General features: G+C 36.3%; 1 long non-coding RNA gene across 1 annotated transcript in view; it reads right to left on the bottom strand.

Annotated features, from left to right (window-relative positions):
- LOC308197805 overlaps positions 1-9,201 on the bottom strand; it is a 128,942-nt gene extending 119,741 nt beyond the window's left edge. Inside the window, exons 1-3 of the long non-coding RNA XR_013953289.1 lie at positions 8,631-9,201; positions 7,212-8,442; positions 4,506-4,585 (exon numbers count right to left, since the gene is read on the bottom strand). This is a non-coding gene — a long non-coding RNA (uncharacterized lncRNA). The remainder of the gene's footprint in view (positions 1-4,505; positions 4,586-7,211; positions 8,443-8,630) is intronic.
- Between the last annotated feature and the right edge of the window lie 8,556 nt (positions 9,202-17,757).

The raw sequence follows: 17,757 nt of genomic DNA on the forward strand, positions 1-17,757 counted from the left end.
TATGCAATTTTGCATAAAGCTTTTAAGTGATTCATAGAGCATATGTGATTGTTGCCAATAAAGTGTGCTTTTCAGATAGATCCACTGCTTGCAGTCTCTTAAATCCACAGAACAATGCATTTAAAGCTATGCAGGAGGACATCAGTTCAACAGACAGTTTCTTAAATGTAAAACAAACAATAGATTTAATTTCTACAATAACAAACAGGATTTACCATTGGTTCAGCAAAGGAAAAAACAACAACCAAAAGTTCTTACTAAAGCTGAGCTGTGAAACACTTAGAAAGACAAAAAATAAATATAATAAATAGTTAACTTTCATCCAATGGTTTGGCAGTACAAGGGGAAGGATCTGCAGATAAGGGCCAGGTTAAGTTCACAAGCTGTAATTAACATCTACTGTTTGCCACTGATAGAGAAAGAGTACTGTCCTAGACGGACCACTGGCCTAACACAGGTGCATTCCATATATCCTTAAATCAACAGCTTGTTTGCATTCACACATTAAAACTCAGAGACTACACAAATGACCATCTGCACAGCTTCTCACAATGAAATCCCCATCATGAGACCCCACTATGAAAATGGGTAACCATAAAGTAATGCTTTATTGTTATAGAGCTACAGAGGTACTGCAGCACTGTGCTTTTGACTTTTTTAGACTGTGCTATGCAAATCATTGGTGTTCCACAAAATACCCACCAAAGCCATACTGTACATGTCCCCATGCAAGCAAAAAATTAAGAAATAGAGCTAGTAAGAACTCACTGAAGACCCCCAATCTTTATTTTGAAAAATATGTAAAATTATTGTACCAACTTTTCAAATTATATTTTAGAGTACTTCTATTTATAAGTGCACACATATGACATTGAATTGCAGAAAAAAATCTTATTTTGTTGAAAGGAATACTTAAACAGAAGCTCTGCCATCCCTCCCCAAGCATCTGGCTCAATTTTTTATCTCCTTACCAGTGATATCAGCATGAGCCCTTTTCCTTCTCTTCTGTCTAACCCACTCATTCCCCACCTCCTCATTAGGTAACTTACTGTGAGGGGATAATTTCCAATGAGATGGAAGGCACCTGAGTGGGAGGAAGAGTTCTGGGGCTGATGGCAGAACAGAAAATTCTGGTCTCGCTCTGCAGAGTCAGGGGTTCAAGTGAGGCTATCTGAAACAACGTGTGGTGCCTTGGGGAAACCATAAACTTCATAGGTTAGTTAGGACTTAAGTGTGTCATGGTTCTGTACCTTTTCTTTGTCGAGGGAGGGGAGGAACAAGGAGAGTCTCAGACAGAGGACCGAAGAAACTCCACTGTATTTTAAGTCACATTCTATGTCAAAGAGGCATACATAATTTTTACCTTCCTTGTGAAAAATATGAAATCAAAAATTCTAATTGCCCATTTCATTGCTTACTATGTTGTCTTCTGTATTTCTTTTCCCTAATGAATTGCACATAAAATACTCTTGAATTTGTCTATTTTTAAACTTATATAGTAATTAAATGTTTTAAAGTTGTAAGTTTAAAAACAGAGAAATTCAAGTAAGAGTAAGAAGACTTGGAGAAAGATTGGATTTAGTACTTCTAAACTATCAGTATGATCTATTCCTTCTAGAAACTAGTATATAAACCAGCTTACAGGCTATTTTGAAGTGAAACTGGTAATGTTTAAATACTTCCAGAGAAACAGATGGGTGAAAGGTTTAGTGAGGAAATATTTAATCAGAAGAGATTTGGCAAATTAATCTGTAAATGAATCCTTTGAAAAACAAACAGAAAGTGGTTTTCTCAAACCAGTTTTGTAACAACCTAAATTCACATGACAGCAGTACCTTAAAAGCCTTCACCATAATGTTAACTTTCAAATATTTATAGTTCCCACTCTTTATATCACAAGAAAAATATGCAGAGTCTTATACTCTGGAGAGCAGGTATCACAGTGTCAGAAAACTCTATAGTCACTTTGTTATAATGCAGTAGCCTTGAAAAAGCAAAACATCCAGTGCGTGAATCCTTTTAACCTATTTTAGAAGAATTATACAACTAATAAGCAATGATTTCTTATACTCTAAGCCTGACATAATTTTAAATATATTGATTTAAGCTTTTAGTCCCAACTTTAAAGAAAAACTTCAGTGTTGACGATGACAACCATGGAAATGTGTTTATGTACACTTCAAAAATACAAAAATACTGTAACTTCATTTGCCAGTATAGTTGCTATATCTTCCCCCCAAAAGCGCACACCTTATCTCTGATACAAATGTAAATGCTCATTAGTGGTGATGGCGAACAAGGCCATCTATACATGGCCACATTTCTTGTGTGTGAAGGATAATAGAGATGCTGTTGCAAACTTGATGCAAGTTATCTTCGTGCTCTTCAGGAAAGAAGAGTTATGTGGATCCTCAGTTTACAAAACAGAAATGTAGAGGAGTCAATGATATCATGAACAGTTACATTAAGCTTTTATTCCTGTCTAGGACCAACATCATTAGCTTTTTATTTATTAAATTATGATTGCACTTTAAAGTTGAAGCATCTTCAGTGAAATATTTTTATAAATCCAGATTTGTCATATTTACAACCACCAGATATAGCCTCTGAAATAATAAGGTACAGAGAGAAACAAGCATAAAAATAAACACTGTTTAATCTTTCTGAACAATTCCAGTTCATTTGCAGCATATATGTTCAGAAATTATCCATTCCTAGCTCTTTTAGAGTATTCCTATTAGGTGAAACTATGAAACTTTAAAGTGCTGGTGTATTTAGTTTAAAATTCGAGAGCCTGAGCAGCTATTAATAACAGTTCTCCAAACTATGGCCAGCTATGGACTAATCATATATATGTTAACCTCAGTTTGACTTACTATACTGACAGCAATGTGGAGATACGTGATTTATGAGGTAAAGAAAGTTGAGTCTATTAGAAAAAAAAAATAATATTTAGTCAAGCACACCACACTGTGGGCTAAAATACAAAAGACTCCTTCCCACTAGATTTTCATCTCTCCCTGGATCAAACATTTCTTGCCCCAGCTGTCCACCCACACAGATCATACAGAATTGAGTTAGCCTAAATCTTAATGCAAATTTAAGAGAGAAAATGGGCTGTTTTATGTTTGCTTCTGCATAAGTCCAAATTTCACCCAGAATGTAAATCAGATCTTTTGTATGACTCAGTTTGTTTCAGGCCATTACCTAATAATTTCTACCGCTGTCAGAAAGACTATGGAGCAAACAGATTTTGTCAGGGGGATAACCTAAACGATTTCTTCAGGCCCCTTCCAGTCCTGTTTTTCTACACTCCTACAATTTTGGAAAGAGACTAAAATTTTCATACTGTAGCTGGAATCTGAACCAGAGCATTGCTTCACTACTCTGAATAGCACAAGTGGAGCCTGAATGCCAGAGCATCAAAGTTGACCATTAAACTCCATGACATAGAGTAGAGGAAATGTTCCATCCAACTCCCCTGTGTCCAAGCTGGAATTCTTGAAAATCCTGGCATTGTTTCCTTTTTCAGACAAGCCTGTTAATACTAGGAAACCACAAAAGCCCAAAGAACCACACAGCAATATGATTTGTAGTATATTTTCCACACTGTACAGTGAGTAAAGAAAACAGGACATAATAAAAGAGATGTTCTAGTGTGTAAGTGTTTAGGCACAGACAGAGGAGAGTGGAACTGAACTTTTGGCTTGGATTCCTGGGGTAACATAGGGCAAGTCACTCAAGTTAGGTCTAAAATACTAATTTTATTATTTTGGAGTACTTCTGTGCTCTTAGTCAACATGCTTTCTTCCTGCATGTTCTAAATCAATATTAAAACAAAGTTCATGCCATCTATGTCTTGACCTTTCACGGAGCCACATCCACTAGGCGCATCACTACTCTTTCTTTCAGGACAGCACCATCCAGAGACATTCAAAACCCAGAGGCAGAAAGCAATCTTAATTTGAGGAACAGTTCTAATCAGTTCTATTGCAGAGCTACCACAACACAACTGTATCATTTCCAGGACCAAAGCTAGTTATTCTATATGACTTTACACTGTATATTTCCACAAGAAAATTAAGCAGTGCTATCTGGGAATCTCAGGATTGTTACACACTCTAACATAAATAGATCCTTTGTAGTCTAGATCTTCATCAAACATGGGAATAATACTCACTGCATCGCAAAAATAAAACTGCAATCAACATTCACTAAGATATTGTAGCACTTAGATACTAAATTATTATGAGTGAAGACAGTCTAGAATGAGATAATTGGGATAGAGTCATTCAAAATATACAGAGTTGTTTTGAATATGGTAATGGTAGCCTTTCTAATGTTTCTACAAAACAAAACTAGACCTCAGTAACCAAAGGAAATCCATAGTGTTAGAGATGAGAGATGGGTTCTCCACAAAAGTATTAAAAATGATTTCACCAATGGAAGATAAATGATCAGTTATAGGAGACTAACATCATAATATCAAAGCAAACATCACTCACCATAGCCTTTGGTTCCTTTAGTACACTGAACAATGTTCACAGTTAGAGCTGTTTGGTCTACCTCTTCTGCCTCTCAGGCTCTGGAAAAAGAAAAAAAAATGTAGAAATGTTACTGAAGCTGAGCAAATCCAGAAAATAACAGATCTAGAAAATGCAACATTGTGATCTGACTAGGCTCCATCTAGCTGTTGCCAAAGGCTTATGAACTTTAAAAATATAACAGCAAAAGAGAGAAAATGCTGATGAAAGAGGTATAGGCCTTCATTATAACCCATATACATCTGACATAAGATAAAACAGCCATCTGTTTTCCAGGACTTCATAGTGCACTGTCAAAACCATAGGGTTGTAAACAAATTGATAAAGCTCTGCCAGGATTGATCACACGGTTTAGATACCATGAAAAATATCACAACCTACTCGCACTTCAACATGCCTTTTTCCGTAGTGTAGACAGCTACAATAAGTAAACCAGCCCATCCCAATTGACATACTTCAGAAATTCTATATCACAATTATACTTTTGTGTTATTGTTAAGTGCATAAAGAATCTTTTTATAGAACTGTTGCAAGACACAAAAAACTTCTTCCCCGAAGGGAAACTGTATAGTCAGAACATCTCGTTGCTTTTAGAAAGAAGATAATTACGAATAATATGATGGGAACTTTCAGAACATACTGCATCAATCAAGTTCTGCATGAGTAATTATAATAATGTTTTATAACATCATTAATTTTGTCTGCACAGCATGTCTCAGATTTCTGAAATACAAGATTTCTTCCCCAAAGGACATTAGCCCTCAGCATAAGTTCTTGGTAAATTACTATGACTCTACTGAGAACAACCGAGTAGTAACGAAACATTTGTTTTCTGGACTAGGACTTGAGGTCACAGAAGGTATTGTCTGCATAGCTGGTTATTTTCCTACTGTGGCAACTGTTGTTTTGAAAGATTTTACAAATGTGCACAAGCTATTAGGTGTAGGGAGGCTTATGTCAGTAAGCATTACAATTCTGTTTCATTCCAGTATAAGTCCAGCTTACTTTTTTCTCTTTATTGTTACTCAAATGTGAATCTGTCCATTTCTTAAGGCTATATCTTCAGATTTCAAGTTATATTTTCATTCATAATGTACGTATCATAAAGAAAGGAATTAATAATTCCTCTCCAGAAGTCAACAGCCTGAGAATAGCTAAACTGTTATAAAAAAAATAAGATTCATTATATGTAAGGCTAAATTTCAAAAGGCAGATGTAAGAAAAATAAGGCACAGAGCTAATATGTTAGAGGTCCCAAAAAACTAATAGTAGATTCAGAAATGGTTACAGAGATTCAGATAAGCATTGATCACTCCAGAATTTCATATTAATACTCTGAAGAAAAAGATAAAGGAAAGGCCAGAGGTGGCACAGATAAGATATATAGAAGAAAAATAACAGATACACAACAAAAAAATGGGAAAGAGAGAGCAAGAAAGGGGTTAAGGAACTAATTACTTGAACTAATGACAAGCCAACCATAAGGAGATACCAGAAATGTGAGACTGTTGTCAGTAACAATTTGATCCTAAGACAGGCTTTAAGCAAGATGATCCTGTAATGAAGCATTCAGTTTTCTGAAACAAAGCTGCTTCTGCTTACATTATGTGGATCTGTCTTACCACACAAGTAATGTGGTCAGGATTACTAGCAGACATTCAGGATACTTGTGAAATTAAATTCCTTTTTAATGAGAAGTCATAGTAAGTCTTCTGTAAATTATAACTTTTTTTCAGTAAAATCAGTTCTGGATTAACAATTCCACTGGAATTAACAAACAACACTTTACTAAACAAGAAACTTTTTCTCATTATTCTTAAGGAGCTGATCCGGATTTTAATGCAAAACAAAATACTTAGCCAGAACTGTTGGCAATGCATTCAGTTCAGATATGATATAAATATATAAAAAGATATAAAATAGGACAAGGAGAAATCCAGAGATTGGTGAGGCCCTGGCACAGGCTGCCCAGAGAAGCTGTGGATGCCCCATCCCTGGAGGTGCTGGATGAGGCTTTGGACAACCTGGTCTGGTGGGAGGTGTCCCTGCCCATGGTAGGTAGGTTGGAGCTGGGTGATCTTTAAGGTCTCTTCCAACCCAAACCATTCTACGATTCTATGATTTGTACCAAATACACTGACAAACTTTCAGTTCTAATATTTTTAAGTATCAGTTTCCAGTCACAATTTCCTACGATATAAGAAATAATATTTTTACAGGATTCATTCCTATTTTTGGTATTTATTACTTAAATTTTGACTGAATAAGTACCACAATAAATTTTTAACATTTTTTTTAAAAACCTGTCAGTTCCATTGATGATCAAAATTTTAGCCTGTAGGCATCCGTTGTACTAGTTTGAGTGCAATTGCTTATGAAACACCTTTTGAATGAGAAATATTTGCCTATTTTGTATAACTACTACTAGAACCATCATTTATCTTTGAAGATACAGTTTCTGAGATTTGCATGTAAGACACAAGAAAAACATTTAATCTTACTAAAAATGAGTGGAATTTTCTGAGTGCCTCATTTTTGTAAATTTAATTGATGGGTTGTTTGTATTCCTCTCTGAAGCAGATCATAAATCTCAGCAAGGACATACAAAATACTAAAGGAAAATACCCACGGCTTTGGGGTGTTTTAAATTTGTAAAATATGACTCACCCGTGGAAGTGCTATCCTGCCTCTCATACTAAGCAGTCAGGCATCTAAAAATTGCAAGCAGCCCTGGTGTTTTTTAGAAAGAGTTTTCCTGTGTTCCCTTTCAGTCCACTGGATCTGGAAGAAGCAGGCATCACAAGTTCTTCTGCTGGTCTGACAGATTTTCCATAAATCCACTTCAGAAGTCCCCTAAAGCTAGATGGTCACTCCAAGACAACGAAGAAGAAACCATGAAGTCAGGCCCTGGATGGGTGCTGTGGATGACACGTGACCTTCTCAAAATGCAGGAACCTGCAAAGAGCAAAGGCACCCCCAAAACTATTTGAAGGAAACAGATGTGAAGGATGATCTCAGAGACTTGATCACTTTGCACATAGTGGATGTGGTCACCATATCTGGTTAGCCAATGATTAGGCTTCACACTGTGATAGATAGATGCTCTCTTGATCTCAGAACCATGGAAAAGCCTAGAGTGGGATGGACATAGAGAAATCATCTGGTCCAATCTCCTGTTAAAAAGTGAGACTTCAGATTAGGTTATCCAGGGTTCTGGGAAGCTAAGTCTTCATTACTTCCTGTGAGAAACAGTTCACAACTTCTCTGGGCAACCTATTGAAATGTCTTGCTGATGAGGACGGAAAAGAGAACCTCTGTCTTGTCTATAAATACATTCCAGTATTGCCAGACATTGCAAGATTACATTTCCTCTGAGCATTCTTTTCTCTAAGTTGAACAAACTGAAGACCTTCAACCTTTCTTCACATTTCAAGTTCTCTGTCCTTGTAACCATCTTGGTAGTTCCCTGCTAGATCTTTCACAGTTTTTCAATCGCTCTCTTGAAGTGTGGACACTAAATCTGGACACAATGCTCCATGTGTGGCCTAACAAGTGGTGCTGGTTATACTTTTGCTGATGCAGCCCTAGGCCATGGACAGGTACTCCAGCAACTTCATGTGAAGACATGACACAACATAGGCAGAACATAGACAATGTCTGTCATCCCAAATATCACAAGTGTTTCTACCACTGAACTTCCCCTCTTGGCCCAGGCTGGCTGACCACAGGCAAGAGGGTTGGTTGCAGCAGGAAGGATTCCCAGACAGATATTCTGCCTGGTTCTTTTTAACAATTGAAAGGTCCAGGGGAACAGGCATCTGTTCATTTAAGCTGTCCTCCCAGCAGAGTGACACAATCTTCAGATCTAATGATCCTAAGCCAAATTACTGCATTCTGCCTAAAATAATAGAAAGAGAAACATTTATCAAATAGTAAATCATCCCATGGGTAAACAAAAGACAGCAACACACCTTTTTATGATATTCAGTCTTTACTAGGTTACTATAAACAAATAAAGAATGTCAGGCTGACTGTTAAAAATGCATGTAACTGTGTTTACATGTATAAAATTGCCAGAAAAAATACCTTGACATTCCCAGTCTGGCTTATTCCTTGCTTGGTCTGTGAAAAGAACTTCTCTTTTTGGTCTTTGTGGCTATTCAGGTTGTTTTTAACAAGGCAATTACATTATTTCCAGCCTGAAGTGTGCAAGAGAAAAGGAAGTCAACTCTGAAAACAGAAAATGCTTGTGCTGAGAACATTAAACAAATAATTTCTTATTTACAGTAAATAACGTTCTCCTTGTCTGTGTTTATAGTTCCTTCATCTCTACTGGTAAGTTGCTCTATACGATTTTTAACTTTCAGTTTTGTAGGCAATCCACAAAGAAAGATTATATCAATAAATCTATCCACTGTATATTGAAAGATTTACCTGGGGTTTGAATAACACAAATTCTTAACTTCAGAGGGGAAGGCTTTCATCCTTCAAGAACTACAGTTTTGAATGACTTGTAACAGTAAGCAATAAAACCGTGCTAATTTCACCCATTTGCACAGTGAGTTGTGGGAGACCACAATATCTCGCTCCCAAACAAGTATTAGTGCTCCCATGGTAGTCTTAACTAATTGTTACTCCCACTAGATTAGTTCATTACTAGTTCACGTCATCCACTAGATTAGCTAGTGATGTACAAAATGGAATGGGAGCAGCAGGAAAAGTATAGACCTAGTGCAGAATTCAATGGAGAATCAAAATCGGAAGATAACCACAACTGGAATTTCTAGTAATCTCTTAGACTAGCAGATATCTCTTCTCAGCCTAGTAACATGGAGAAAAGAAGCCACTTCACATGAATCAGCACAGTTATATGTACAATTTTATCCTTGGAACATGCAATCCTTTCAATTTCAGTACATCCTGAAGCAGATGGAAGGTCTCCTGATGAGATTTTTCCTTCCTCTTCATAGGAGTCCCTCACATCAAACTAGAGTTGCTTCTTTCCTGTCACTCATTGTTCCATTCCTGCAGGGTTAGAAGATCATTTTGCCTACCAGGACTTCTCTTTAATTAAATATATCCTTTTAAGACATAGCTCTGCAGCATCTTCACAAGGGCTAGACTGGGTGAGGTTTGATCAGACATGATTGTTTTTAACGAATCATTTCCCTTTCAGAAGAGCACTACAGCACGTAAAATGCATTTTCAAGCAACTGCAGAATGTGTGATTATTAAAACTTCATTGACTTATGAAAGTGGCAGTTTTGTTTTGCTGACGTTCATACAAAAAATTAAGTCATTTATTGTAATTTGACAGGAGGAACCCAAGGCTGCCACTTAAAGTTTTGGATGTAAAACAAAACAAAATAAAAACAAACAAAAAAAACCATAAAATCTGGAACTGTAAATCTAATAAAAACACTATAGATAAGAGATGTCCTTTTAAGTATTTGCTCAATCTTTACCTTTAATAACTGTGCCAAAATCTGCATTCCATTATTTCATAACTGTCTTTTTCCTATAAGTAATGAAAAGATTTCCTTTTAAATTATTTAACATTAAATGAAAGTCACTTCTCTTTGTTCGCTGGTTTACGGTTTTCTGAATTTTAGTGACTAGTTTAAAAAACAGCCTTCTCAATTGCAGGAATATGTCAAGCAGAACATTAGCATCTAATGCAAGAGACTGACTTTTGATGACTTTACTGGAGCTTCTCTGAGTAGTTGGTCAAATTAATATTACCAACTTATTCATGTATTTAAAAGTTTATCTTTTTTTTTTTGCTGGAGTTTTATCATGTTTAATCAGTTTAAATTATAGTTTATTCATGGCATACTCAAGAGATCTCTCACATTCCAAGAAATCTGCTTTTAAAGTTTGTACCTGTAAAAAATCCCAAACCAAAACAAAAGGCAGATAACTTTGGTTGTGGATGCAAATATTTTGTGAAGCTCCATTATTTAGTTAGGAAATTTAATCAGAAATAGATTGTATGGTTTAATATCTTGTGTAATAAATGGTATATACCATTTTTAAAAATGTACAGATTCACCTCTGTTGTGTCAGGTTTTATCATAAAAATGGCTTGAAAATGCTGAAGTTTTGCTAACAACCTAATTGTGTGTCTGGAACGGTGTATGCTAGCTTCGTAGTATGTCCTCACAATAAAAACTGCCTTGAAAATGAAATATATTTTTGTCCTTTATTGAAAACACTTATCTGTAATGTAAGGAATCTGCACAGGATTTAACATTTAAAATAATGACATCCAATATTTGACAGAGCTCTCATTAGTCATTATGAAGCACGTTGCCAGACACATCTGAAAAACAGGATGCTGTTACAAAAATAATAGATGTTATCAAGATAAAATGATAAAATAAAATTTTAAAAAGTAAAAAAAAAAAAAAAGTCTGATTCCATTAGTTTCTAGGAATAATCTTCAATGCAATAAAAAAGAGGAGCCAGCAGAAAAGTAATGGTGAAAGAGCAAAATGCGGATGGTTGTCATATAAGCCAAAGATAATTCTTCATTTATTGGCTTTTACAAGCAGTATAAATCTATAAAGCTAAATACTACTTTCAGAGTTCAGTCTGAAAGACAAATAAAATTGGCTGTCTTGAATTAAATATATAATTCTGGTATCCTTAGCGATTGCTTTGAATTTTGATTTTGAAACACAACTGTGTCTCAAAAGGGTTGGGGGGGTTGTAGGGAAATTATGGGACATCAGTGGTACCAGAGCAAATCATTTCAATGACCTACACAATACCCTGAAATTATTTTCACCACTGAACAAACAGAAAGCAGTACTTGAATAAGACTGTAACCTCTTCTATTTGTAATTACTCCACATACAGATGCAGGTATTTTCCTCTGACAATCTGAGAGTCACTTCTCAGTGTACTCCTGTCCCTGCCCTCAGTCCCTTCAGGATTATGTTTCTTTTTCATTTTATTTTTATTTCTCTCAGGCGAGTGCAAAGAAAAGGCCAGTATTCTTGTCTCACTACAGCAAATCATCTACTTGCTTTCAGTCCTTATTAATGTCTTGGTGAAAATCAAAGTAAAGTGGCATCCCTATATGTTAATGAGAACATACATACAATATTCTCACAGAAACTAATGTTCTGGATACATGCAAAGAAGGGAGTACAGAGAAAAGATTGATAAGAGCCCCATTCTGAAGCAGTCAGCCATTCAAGACCAAATTCTTGGAACTACAAAACATAGTACGTACCCAGACTGGGCTGCCATGGGAATTTGAAGATTCAAGCACTTCACACTGGCACTCACAGTGTGCAGAACTGTGCCTTAAATGAACTAGCTCTTTCTGAATTCCCAGTAAAACCGAACATGGAAAATACCTTTATCACACTTCTAACTTATTGCAAATTGCATTTTACTGAACAACAGTTCCAAAATACAGAGGCTCAACCATACCATTTCAATCTTCTCTTTAGAAAATAAATGTATCTCAGTGAAACGGAATCCAAAGGTAAGCATGATGATCCATAACAATGATTTCAATGCATGTTATTGCGCATTTGATACAAATATTGTAAGGTTGCTTAATCAACGCAGGCCAAAGCCACTACAAAGATTTCCTGTATTAACATTAGACACAATCTCTTAACTTCAACATTTAAGATTTTGGGTGTGTTTTTTTCCTGTTTGTTTGTTTTTAAAAGATCCAGATGTGCATATGTCTGCAGGGACGAAAAGAGGGGAAAATGCAGTCTATGACCTTTTCTGATCCCGGGAAATCACAATAAAAAAGAACATTAAGAAAACTGTGTATGTGTCTGGATTATTTCAAAAAGTAATTAAGCAAGCTTGAATCTCATGGGATGTCTTTTCAAATCCCTGTAAAAATTTAATTAAAGACTTTAGCAGATACAGTTAAAAACAACTATCAGCTAAAGAAAAGAGCATTTTGACGCTGTTCATAAAGCACATCAATCTCATAAATTAGAATAGAGAAATAATTTAATCCTTATTAACTTAGGGAAACTATAGTCATGACTTACTATAAGTTTTACATAAGGATTCATTTAACATGTTGTTCTTAGCTTCCTGAAATTGCCACTAAGTTTTTTTTTTTTTCTCTAGCTTAAGAGAAGATAGTAAAGTGGCAGAACTGAAAATAGGTACAATATTAAATTCATTAACTGTCACAGGTATACTCTCCTTTCTGGTATTTCAGAAATGTATTTTATGGGGCACATTAAATGGGGAATTGAAGGGATATTTTAGGGTACTTACTGATATTAGCATAAACTTTATATTGGTAGAGAAAAAAAAATAAAAATAAATTAGCTAGTACAATTATATAGTTATTACTCATAGTTGATAGAATTATTTATAGACATGGTCCATTAATCAAACAACTTGAAATATTTTGTCAAGAAGAAAAACAATGCACCAGAAGCAATGTCGTATGAATAGCTCACGCTGAGCTACAGTCGCCAAATTTTCATTCCAATGAATCACAAGTATATGATTCAGAGGCAGAAATGTGTCCACTGGTGCTGATAAATACAAATTAGAAACACAGGACAGACACTTTCTGTACCAGCAAACTAATTCTTTTCAGAAGACAGCACTTTTTCAGGCTATTACTGGTTCCTGGCACATTTAACTGCAGTTAGAAGGAAGAAGGGAGTGCTTTGGAGCATTTATGCTCCGAAGGGCTCCTGGAGTCCCAGACTAGGCATGACTAATCTGCTCAAGACTCAGGATAGCCTTCAAGATAAACGCGGTTTAGTGCTGGGCCAGCAAGAACAACCAGGTTCAGAGCAGCAGGGTCAAGGCTTAATTTAGCGCATGTATAGATGACAATACAAGCCCTTGTGTAATAAGCACCTTTTATCCCAAAATTCACAATCAACTCAACACAAGCCAGTCTGCTGATGCTGATGTTTCCTCTGCCTGACATGCTGTTTTCATACAAAAGCATGTGGCATATGTCCAAATCCTGCTTATGTCCAAAAAGGTGTTAATAACTTGTGTCTTTTTTCTAATAATTTTGAATCACCAACCAAGATAAATCACTCATCATTTTCAAAGACAAGATGTTGGAGATGGTGCAGGATGCTAAGGATTGAAAACCTTATATTACTTATTCAGCCGTCTTGAAAATTTCTTCTTTAATATTCTGAGGATCAGTAGAGAAAAAGGCACTAGTGTCTAGGGAGAACACAAGAATAGGCAAATGTGGTATTAACTTCTCTGTTCTGCCTGGACAGATGTGCTGATGGGCATGAGTGACTTTCTAGTAGTAGAGATGGTACATTTGCTTATATCTGTTGGGGATATGTGGCTACAAAATCTAATTCCATGTGAAACCTAATGGGCATTACATACAACAGTCCTAATTTGTGAAACTATATTATTTACCCCATTAAAAAATTTGAAATCATTTGCTTGCCTTGTAGAGTTCAAACAGCTTTGAGGAAAATGCATAGAAGCTAGTGGAAAAAAAAAGCCATCATACATATTGCAAATCAACTAGTTGGGGTGCCTTTTGAACAAGAATAACAACTGGACAGTTGCATTTTCCTTTATTATTATTATGAGATAATGGTGTATTCTTCTGAAACTTGCATTCTCTTTCTGTTAGAACTCTGATGAAAAAAAGCATTAGAATAAAGAGCTGCTGGTAATCAGCTTATTACAGATTTTTGCATCTTGTATTACAATTCAAATGGGATATTGTATAGAAAAAACTAATGAAAAAAAATCTGTTTAGAACTTAATCTTTGTAGTTGCTTAAAAAGTAATTTGAAGAGAAAAAAAAAAAAAGATGCACATGTACAAGTAAGAAAAAGTGGCAGCTTGGAAATTACTTTAAGTTCATGTGTTGACAATCAATAGCCTGTTCTTAAAAATTGCTTAAACCTCTTAGAAAGTATAATGCAATAACTGTATGTGAGGCACCCAAATTCATGTGGTTCTGCTGGCTCCCATCCATGTTTCTGACTTTACCCCAGGGAATATAAGGAGCAGCTGCTTGAGGAATGAAAGCTCCTCTGACAGACAAAAGCCCCCACCAGTCAGAAGCCTCCTCATCCCTGCTGGATCCTGATACAAACAGTTGCTGCCAGCTGTAGTTGTTGGTGGGAGAAGACTGTCACAGAAAGACGCAGGTGCTGGTGTGACTCCTATTCAGAAGAATGTGTAGAGGAAAGGAGAACGTGTCCCTGTCCCAGGGAGACACAAGCAACATCTAGATTTGGTTTTCACTGTGTGAGATTCAATCACCGTCATCTACATGGTTACATATGAAAGTTTAGTTTGAAAAGAACTTTGGAAGTGTCTCTCATGGCTATAATTCAGATTCCAGTATTGTGCCAGGCATCTTGCAGAAAAATGAAGAACTCTAGTGAGGACACCAACCTTACAAAACTATTCTGTACCATTCTTTATTCCATATTTCCAGGAGTGAGACTAAACTGAATTTAATAATAGTTTATTCACGTGGCTCTCATCTGTTAGAAAATTTTATTAAAAATTTGCCATATGTTTTCTTTCTTAAGAGAAACTGTTATTGATCTTTGCTTAAGTTTGCACTGCAGGCAAAAGGGAGGCCTTTAACACCCATGAACTATAACTGTAGTAATTACAATATAATTAATTGCCTTGCACCCAAATATCAGTATACTAAAATAGTGTAACAGTATGTAAGTATTTTCCAATACTGTGATGGCATAACTGTACATAACATATAAACACTTGGTATAAATACATGAGCACTGTGACCACCAAACAGGCAAAGACAGGTGAATGTGGCTACATGCAAAAGTCAGTCGAATCACTAAAGCTGTCATACAAGATAAGCACAAGGGACTGTAAATAGCCAGGACAACCTCCTTACTACGTAAGCAGGATGACCAGCAAAGCCAAAAACAAGATAACAAGCATTGAGATACCCATCTGGGGAGGGAGGGAGCAATAGCATAAAAATACCATACATAGTTATGGAAAATCAAAGAAGAAAGAAGTCAAGCACACCTTGGTTCTGATTTCTGTCAAAGAGCTCTCAAGAATGATCACACCTTGATCTCAGAGACAGAGAACCACCAAGGATTTTACCATCAGTCCTAACTGTATGGCATCCGCTCTGTAGTATTGTATTCTTAAGGCTAATAGGTGTTATAAAGCAACAATTATGTTTGATTAAGAAGATGAATTTATCAAGTGTGTTGTTAATGACTGAATTTACTAAGGACAATCTTCCAAACACTCATGTTCACTAATCTGTAATTCCCTATACACAAACACTCACCTGCAACAGCATTATAATAGAGGTGCATTAAGTGAGACAATAGAAGACACTGGCTAGCCTTCAGTAAACCACTTAAGTGCACATCAAGCTGTAAATAGCATGACTAGTCCCACTAAATGCTTGTATTTCTTTCTCATTTGTAAGCCCTCTGTTCTATAGAGAAGTTGGACATCGGCACTCCATAAAAAAAGAGTTGGGGGATGGGTAGGCAAAGATCCAGTCCCTAACTATGGCCCGAAATATTTCTCAGTCTACAGTAGCTGCAAAATACCAAAACGACAATTGTGTGATTTTGCGAGAAAGCTGAAAGCATAGTTGTGTTCTAAGAACTTAGGGCAGAGAAAATAAAAGATGTTATTTTGATTTCTATTTTTTGCTTCTTTGCTTTTTTTGGAAATTCTCCCAGGACATTTCGGGTTGGTCTCTTTAAACTTCCTCAGTTGGTCTATGGGGATTTCTAAAATCCAAGCTACAAATGAAGATGTGTATTTTATGATCACATCTAACGCTGGGAAGCGCTAATAAAGGAAAATTTGATGTGCTTATATTAGTCAGAATCACATAATTTACAGAGGCAGGCATGGCAATTCTGGTGGGCTGAAAAACAATATATTCTCTGTAGAAAGTACATAGATTAAAACACTGAACACTTCCCACAACTTTTCATATCACTAGGCAGAGGTCTGACTTTGTGATTTGAGGACTAAGCAGCAAACCCCCAAAATCTGTTCATTCCTACTTATTTCCCAACACTGCGTTTAAACAGAGTACGCTAAACTGGTAAGAAACCACACAAAATCATTTAGTTTATTGTTGGCTGGCCATGAGAAACTGTATAAGTGACTGGATTTTAAAAGTAGTCATTAGTTTCACCAAAATGCTGCAGCTTAACATTCTGTTCCTGGGAAAATGGGAAAACAGGCACTCTAGGACTGAAAAAAAAAATAATAATAATGTTGCTTTCTATGTACTTCTAATGCATTCTTTCAACTGTCATCTTGGCCATTTAATTCTTTCCTCATCTGTTTGTGTGTCCACTGTCTTTTCTTACTTGTAGATTACAAACTTTGTAACACAGGGCTAGTCATTCTGTGGTGTGTGCTCCTGTGGCACAATGGATGCGGGGCCCGAGAACAGAGTTCCTAAACACCACAGTGCCATGAAATCCCACTGACAGTAAGTAGCTAAGCTGTGTCTCACTGATGAACACCCTATAGTAACTGGGCTTTTAGTGAGCAACAGAACAGTTAAACTGAAGACTACAGCTCATCTTCAGTGTATTGCTTTGGGCTTTGATTTAGGTGTGTTGGGTTCCAGTGTTTTAATGAAGCAGAGCAACTGCATACAAGTTCTAGCAGCTTTGCTTTTACTGAAAATACAGACAGAGTAGCCATGTTGCATTGTGCGGTTCCCCATGAAAAAAGCACATATTTCAGCTGCTTCCTGAGACAGATTTACAGACTAGCATCAAGTATCCTACAATTGGAGCATTAGGCAGGAAGGAAAAAGCTCTTTCCGTTCTGCATGGTAATTAAAACTTAAGGTCTTCAGAGCCAGCCCAGCCTTTTCTTTGTGTTTTCTACAGTGCCAAGCACAATGAGCCCCACAGTCTTCAGTTAAAGTGCCTATGCTCCATCACAACAGGAATGAATATATATTGAATATATTCTATAGACATTCATTTATCAAGTAGCTTAGGGTAATGTTTCTGTTCCCTAAAGAAAGAGGCGGCTTGAAAGGAAGTCACTCAGCCTGTAAACAGGAGTTTATCATATCCCACTTCCTTCTGAATTGTGTAATGATTTTTCTTTTTATGGCTACCTGATTTATGGTGCCATACAAAGCTCAGCTGCAAACTAAAACTGAATCTCAGGAGCAGCAGAGGCTCCTCTCCTAGATTTTATCTCCATTTTCATTAATGGCCCC

The sequence above is a fragment of the Anser brachyrhynchus genome (assembly GCF_964034855.1).
Source record: "Anser brachyrhynchus genome assembly, chromosome: 7".
NCBI lineage: Eukaryota > Metazoa > Chordata > Aves > Anseriformes > Anatidae > Anser > Anser brachyrhynchus.